Below are 7,689 nucleotides of genomic sequence, written 5' to 3'. Positions count from 1 at the left end.
CCTTTTGGGACAAAGGATGCTACATCTCTCTCTTAAAGAATACAATACTTGGCACTCTGTAGATGCTTCTAGATTACACTTCCAAGCTTCTTGATCATAAATAAGTGAGAGGTGTTGGCTAGAGGAGGTTCATCTCAAACACATCTGATGCTAGGAGCTGCAGGTGAAGGAGGAATTAAGCGAACACAATTTAAGAAAAAATATAGCTTCTTAGTCAAGAACTCATAGTGAACATGGGCTTGTAAGCAGAGAGAGGGAAAAACAACACTTGCCTAATTTTGACTTGTAATTTCCATGTTCCCTGCTTGTTTAAATATCAGCTTCTAGAAACTTCTCGTGATCAGCATATCTCTTCTATGCCTTTAATTTGTGTTTCTAAGTTTTCCTTGGCTTTCTCACTCCTGGCTTGCTGCCCTAAAATGTCCCACAGCCTGATGGAACACTGCTCAGCACATAAATCAGTGACACTTTGTCTCCCAGCTTGAGTACTGTGAACAGTTTACTCTTTGAAGAACCTCAAAGTGAACTGGCAAGATCAATGAGTTCCACTTCCAAGGAAATGAACGAGTATGTTTTGCCTATGCTAGTTTGCTCTTAATTTTTTTTTTTTTAAAGATAGCCAGGCAGAGAGAGCCTCCAAAGATTCACAGTATGATTTGTGTAATAACTGTATAGGCTAAGAATTTATGTTGTTTAATTTTATTTTTCTTGAGGGTGAGTTAGCAATACCTTTCAATGAAATCTGGGAACTGAAAATTCAAATCAGTTCCAATCAACTCAAGAAATATTTGCTACACTTGCTTGGATATCAGGTACATTACTGACTTGTGAGGGTACACAGCTATGTTCATGTTCCTTGTGGTCAAGTAGGAAAATGGGGAAAGGATTTGGTTGATTGGTTTGTATTTTGTTTGGTTTGGTTTGGTTTCATTTTTGTTTTGTTTAGACAGGGTCTCACTATATATCCCAGGTTGGCCTGGAACTCATGGTCTTCCTTCCTCTTCCTCCAACCGCTGGAATTATGGGTCACACCAACAAGCCCCACTGAGACGAAGTTTTAATTATAAAATGTTTTAGTCTGTTCACACTGCTATCCACATGGCTTATAAGCAACAGAAATTTACTGATCTTGGACCTGGCAGATTCAGTGCCTCGTGGGAGCTTTCTCTGGATAACCTCGCATGGTAAAAGGTATGATAAAACACTAGAGTCCCTCATAAAAGGGCATTAATACAATGCAGGAGGTTAGACCCCCTCATGACCTAGCAACCTATCAAGACTTCACCTCCAGTGAGTGTCACATTGGGGATTAGATTTTGGCAAATGAATTTTGGAGTAAAGGGACGCAAGAAGATTCAGTCTGTAACGTAATTAACAGCATAAAGGATAAAAACATTTTAGCATATTCATTTAACAATTGAATATTCTGACTTTAAAAAAAGTATTAAAAACCACAGCAAAGTGTGAATATTTTTAAAGTCATCATTCACAAGTTTTCTTTCCATTGGAAAGCAGTGTCCTCACTTAGCAGTGTCCTCACTTAGCAAGAACAATGTTGAGGCCGGGCCGGGGCTCAAGTGGTAGAGGACCAACCTAGTGAGCACGAAGCCCTGAGCTCAAACCCCAGTACTACCAAACAAAAAATGTTGCAGGAATCATCAGTCTTTCCTGTTCTTTTCATCCACTTACCCTCAAGTTCTACAATGCCAATATGATAGTTCCCTGCTTTAACATTTTCAGTACCTTCCTATCAGACATAAACAAGCCTAAATTCTTTACCTGCAAGTTAAAGGAATCTGCAAATTCTCTGGCTTTGTTTTATTTTGCTTTGTGCTCTTTAAAAAAAAAATCATCCAACCTCTAACTATCGGTTTCTAGGCCTCCATCTCTGAGGTACTACAACAACAGATACAATACTTCATTTCTTTGTAGTGTCAAGCCAAGAGTTTTCTGCAAGTACCATGATGGGTCACAAATCACACTTTGCCTTTCACAAAATATTCTCATTGTCCTCAAGCCTACCATTTCTGAATTGTCTCCTCCTTTTTGCCTCTACTGGCTCCTTCTTCCCCTTTAAGACTGACAGTCTAGGTCCTTCCATTTTCACCCAGGCAGTGTTGGAAAAGGGACTCTTCACACTGCTTGAGCTCTTGTGGCATTCTCTACACATTCCTGTCTCAGTATTTGCCATGCTGTATTCATATACAAATCTCCTGTATTCAACTAAAAGACCCTTAAAGGTAGAAGCTGTTCAATAGAGTATTTTGATATCCCTGGTACAGAAACCTACTCCTGGCATATAGTACTACTCAATACACACTTTCTGAATAGTGCTTTTATGCACAAGAAATGCAGATGGTTAGCAATAATTAATAATTCACACCAATGATGCTCAAAATAAAAGTAATTAATAATGGAACATTATTTACAGCTAATTTCACAAAAACTAAAATTTTATTTATTATTTTCTAATGTCATATATTAAGCTAATCCAGAGCTCAGGATGTGCAGGGGTGCAATCTTGCTTCTTGGGAGTATTACCAAATATCAATAAGCAGCAGAGTTTTTGTTATGTTTTGTTAGTGGCTATAGAGATAAATACACTGGGCTCAAGAGGCTGCACATCAGACTACAGGTTAACATGTGGGTGTTCCTTTAAAATAATGTTGTTTATAAACATAAGTAAGCATAATACTAGGCTGAGAATTTATTTTTAAAAAGCCACATTAACAGCAATTTAAAACCCTATAGAGTTTTCATGTTTTAATTTTAAAAATGTATATGTATTTCACAATAATTTCACTCTGGTTTGTAGCCAGTCTCTGACCTAATATTTATAGCTGGTTTTGTGTGGCATATCTGATGTGCACTGAAGTCTTAAATGCTGCTTATTAAGGAATTTTAAAAACAGGTTATGTGATTCCTCCTTTGCAACACCTTCTACTTATTGCCCTTGTTCTGCAGGGAATTTCATTAGCATGTGCCCTGGTCTTCTCCCCAAAGCCCTTGTTGCATCCAACAAGCCTAGGTTTAATTGAGGAAAAAAACAAGCTGTGAAGGCTTCAGGTGTGAAGGCTGTTTCCCTGAGCAAATTAAATCCAGTGGAATGACTGAGAGTTCCTTTCTATACCTTTCTGATAGATTTAATACTGCATATTAATTGTTGTTCTTCTCCACTCTGTGATTGTTTTCCCAAACATCCTATTGAGGGTGATTGATGTTCAGATAAATGTGTAAACTTCATATAGAGAAAGAAAGATTAACGTGCTAGTAAGAACACCGGCTTACAAGATTTTAGATTAGCTCAAATATTAACACAATATTAGCACATGCTTTTGCAGACTGAGAAAGGAATAGATAGAAAATAAAATACAAAGCTGATGATCAGGAAAGAAAAACAAATTAGTTTCTTGGGGGTGTTTCTAATAACTTCTCTTTGTTATATACAAACTTATGTGTCCTTTGGTTTACTGGGTAACCAACTGGAAAGACAGCTTTGCATCATGCCCATAGCTACTCTAAATGAATTCATTAGAAAACACAGATTTTTGAGTATCTGGTCCTACTACCATTCCGTATTAGGTACTGCAGGGCCGGGTTGGGCTATGGCTTGCATTGACCAGAGCTGGATACTTGGCTCTTGAACTTGAATTTCACTGTCATATTTAAGTTTGCTTAAGCAAGTGTAAATGTGTCAATTTTTAAACCACCCATCATTTTCTTTATCTCTTGTCTTCTTTATACATATTTTTTCTTATTATTAAACAGTAACTTCTATAAATAGCTTCAAAAACATTTCAGAATGAGGCAGAGCATAAACCCAGGAAGAAATAACGAAAGTTAATTCAACACCTTCAATGAGGGAGGAAAAAGGTAATTGGTAAATTCATTTCTATAATTATATTTGTAGTTTACCTTATATTATTATTTATCCAGAGACTTGTGCTTTGCTCAGCTAATCATTTATGTAAAATATTTTTGCTGAACTGGACTCCTTAGGGTGAGACAAGTTCACTTGTGAAATCCAACCACATCTTTATTAACCAAAGGCCATCAAGAAGGCTGAATTTCTTACTGAAAAAAAATCTCCTTGGGTGTGATTCTAATCTAAAATCTACTTCTTGAATTTGCTTATTTTTGCTGTTCCCTTTAGACATTAGCCAGCTAAAGTTGTTACACATACATTAATTACACCAATGAGTCCCAACTGTATATATACATACATTCAATACTTGATTATCTGAGCTAAAAGAAGTGGTTAGGCATGGGATAAATAATACAAATGAAAAAAAAATTCAAATCCCATGTACAGTGAACTAATGCAGCATTATATGTTTTTGCCACAGCTAAGTAACTTTATTATGTTTTTGCTTAATTTAATATGTAATTACCTTATTCCACACAAGTAATGACAGAAGAGCAGGCCCATATAGATATAACAGATACTGGGGAAAGACAGTCTACAATGTAAAGAATTGGTCAATCTTCTGTTTTTTCTCTTTTAAAATATGTCATTTTTATGCATCTGGATATCCTCTATACTGTTGCTTTAATATTCTGCAGTGTCCAACAGATATATAAAAAGAATGTCTTCATAGATATGCCAATAAAGATTCATTCACTCATCACTAAGTACACATATATGTAAATGGAAAAATGAGACCTGTTGAAAATATTCCAAGAATTGCTCCCCCAAGGGAAAAAGAAGAATGATGGATGGGGTGAATTCAAGTTGATATACTGTAAGAACTTTTGTAAATGCCACAAAGTACCTCCAGTACAACAATAGAAAGAAAGAAAAAAGAAGAAAGAAAGAAACCATGTGCTCACTTTGGTAGCACATATACTAAAATTGGAATGGTACAGAGAAGATTAGCATAACCCCTGGACAAGGATGACACCCAAATTCATGAAGCATTCTGGATTTTTCAATACTTCTTAAACTTTTCCATGAAATAGAAAGGGAAGGAGCACTATCTAACTCATTCTATAAAGCTAGCATTACACTCATCCCAAAATCGGACAAGGACACATCCATAAAGGAGAACTACAGGCCAATCTCCTTAATGAACATCAGTGCAAAAAAAAATCCTCAGTAAAATAATGGCAAACTGAATCCAACAACATATCAGAAAGATCATCCACCATGACTGAGTTGGCTTCATCCCAGGGTTACAGGGATAGTTCAACATATGCAAATGTATAAATGTAGTATAGAACATTAATAGAAGCAAAGACAGAAACCACTTGATCATCTCAATAGATGCAGAAAAAGCCTTTGATAAGCTTCAACACCACTTCATGATAAAAGCTCTAAGAAAACTAGGAATAGAAGGAATTTAGCTCAACATTATAAAGGCTACATATGACAGACCGATAGCCAACATCATACTTAATGGAGGAAAAACTGAGACTGGTCCCCTTAAAATCAGGAACAAGACAAGGGTGCCCACTCTCCCCACTACTATTCAACATAATCCTGGAATTTTTAGCCAGAGCAATAAAGCAAGAAGAAATAAAAGGAATACAAATAGGTAATGAAATAGTCAAAGTATCCCTATTTGCAGATGACATGATCCTATACCTCAAAGACCCAAAAAACTCCACCCAATAACTTCTAGATAGCATGAACAGATTCAGCAATGTAGCAGGAAAATCAAAATCAACTTACAAAAATCAACAGCCTTTCTATACACCAACAATGAACAAATTGAGAAATAATATAGGAAAATAATTCCATTTACAATAGCCTCAAAAAAAATCAAATACCTAGGAGTAAACTTAATGACAAATGCAAATAACCTCTACAAGGAGAACTACAAATCACTGAAGAAAGCAATAAAGGAAGACTACAGAAAATGGAAAGATCTCCCATGCTCATGGATTGACAGAATCAACAGTAAAAATGGCTAACCTACCAAAGGCAATCTACACGTTCAATGCCATTCCCATCAAAATCCCAATGACATTCATCACAGAGATTGAAAAACTTGCCCTAAAGTTCATTTGGAAACACAAAAGACTGCAAATAGCCTAGGCAATCCTGAACAAAATGAGCAATACTGTAGGTATCACATTATCTGACTTCAAGCTGTATTGCAAAGCCATTACAGTAAAAACAGAATGGTACTGCCACAAAAACAGATATGAAGACCAGTGGAACAGAATGGAGGACCCGGATATGAATCCACACAGCTATGCCCACTTTATTTTTTAAAAAGTACCAAAAACATATGATGGAGAATAGACAGCCTCCTCAACAAATGTTGCTGGTAAAAGTGATTATCTGCCTGCAGAAAACTGAAACTACATCCCCATGCCTGTCATCCTATACTAGTATCAACTCAAAGTGGATTAAGAAACTTAATATCAGACCTGAAACCTTGCAGTTAGTACAGGAAAGAGCAGGTATTACCCTGGAAACAATAGGTATAGGCAAGGACTTCCTCAGTAGAACTCTAGCAGCCCAGCAACTAATAGAAAGGATGGACAAATGGTACTACATGAAATTAAAAAGCTTCTGCACAACAAAAGAAATAGTCTCTAAATTGAAGAGACCACCCACAGAGTAAGAGAAAATATTTGCTAGCTATACATCAAACAAAGGACTGATAACCAGAATATACAGGGAGATCAAAAAGCTAAATTCCCCAAAAATCAATGAACCAATTAAGAAGTGGGCAATTGAACTAAACAGAACTTTTTCTAAGGAAGAAATCCAAATGGCCAAAAAACACATGTAAAAATGCTTACCATTCCTGCCCATAAAGGAAATGCAAATTAAAACCACACTAAGATTCCATCTCACCCGTTAGAATAGCTATCTATCATCAAAAACACCACCAACAAATGTTGGTGAGGATGCAAGGAAAAAAGAATCTTCATACACTTGGAATGTAAGCTAGTATAACCACTTTGGAAAGCAATATGGAGGCTTCTTGAAAAACTAAACATAGATCTGTCATATGATCCAGCAATCCTATTCCTAGGGATATACCTGAAGGAATGTGACTCAAGTTATTACAAAAGCACCTGCACACCCATGTTTATTGCAGCACTATTTACAATAGCCAAGTTATGGAAACAGCAAGATGCCCTACAACTCATGAATGGATTAAGAAAATGTGGTATTTATACACAATGCAATTTACTCAGCCACAAAGAAGAATGGATTTTTGTCATTCACAAGTAAATGGATAGAACATCAACTTAAGTGAAGTTAGCCAGGCTCAGATGGCCAACTTCTCCCTCATATGTGGATTATACAACTAAAACAAATGAGTGATATTATTGGGGAAAACAGGCATGGGAGAAATAGGGAAAGGAAAGGAAACCTAAAACTATAATGCAGTTGATGTGCTCCCTGCAGATGAGCTAATAAAGTAATCTTAAACTAGCAGAGGCCACTCTGGGAAGGGGACCAGGAAGTAGTGAAGAGGTCTGGTAGAAAAGAACCAATGTGGGTTGCAATTCACAAGTGCATGGAAGCAACACCAGGAATCTCTCTGTATAGCCATCTCAAACTAGCCAAAATGCTATGTCTTTCTTATTATCTCTTATGTTTTCTCCTCAACAAGAAGACAAACATGTTCTGGGAGGGGGGGAGGACAATATATACTCATGTAAATAAATGTAAAAGTGATAAAATAAAGGGAGAAAGAAACCAAACCAAAATAAATAAATAGATAA

The 7,689-nt window shown here is 36.4% G+C and overlaps 1 non-coding gene across 1 annotated transcript; it reads left to right on the top strand.

Annotated features, from left to right (window-relative positions):
• The first annotated feature begins 4,822 nt into the window (after positions 1-4,822).
• On the top strand, positions 4,823-4,929 carry LOC141415160 (U6 spliceosomal RNA). Its single transcript, XR_012440174.1, has one exon. It is a non-coding gene; the product is annotated as a U6 spliceosomal RNA (small nuclear RNA).
• Positions 4,930-7,689: the final 2,760 nt, after the last annotated feature.

This window comes from Castor canadensis, chromosome 12 (assembly GCF_047511655.1).
Source record: "Castor canadensis chromosome 12, mCasCan1.hap1v2, whole genome shotgun sequence".
NCBI lineage: Eukaryota > Metazoa > Chordata > Mammalia > Rodentia > Castoridae > Castor > Castor canadensis.
This window is presented reverse-complemented; position numbering and strand designations above follow the sequence as displayed.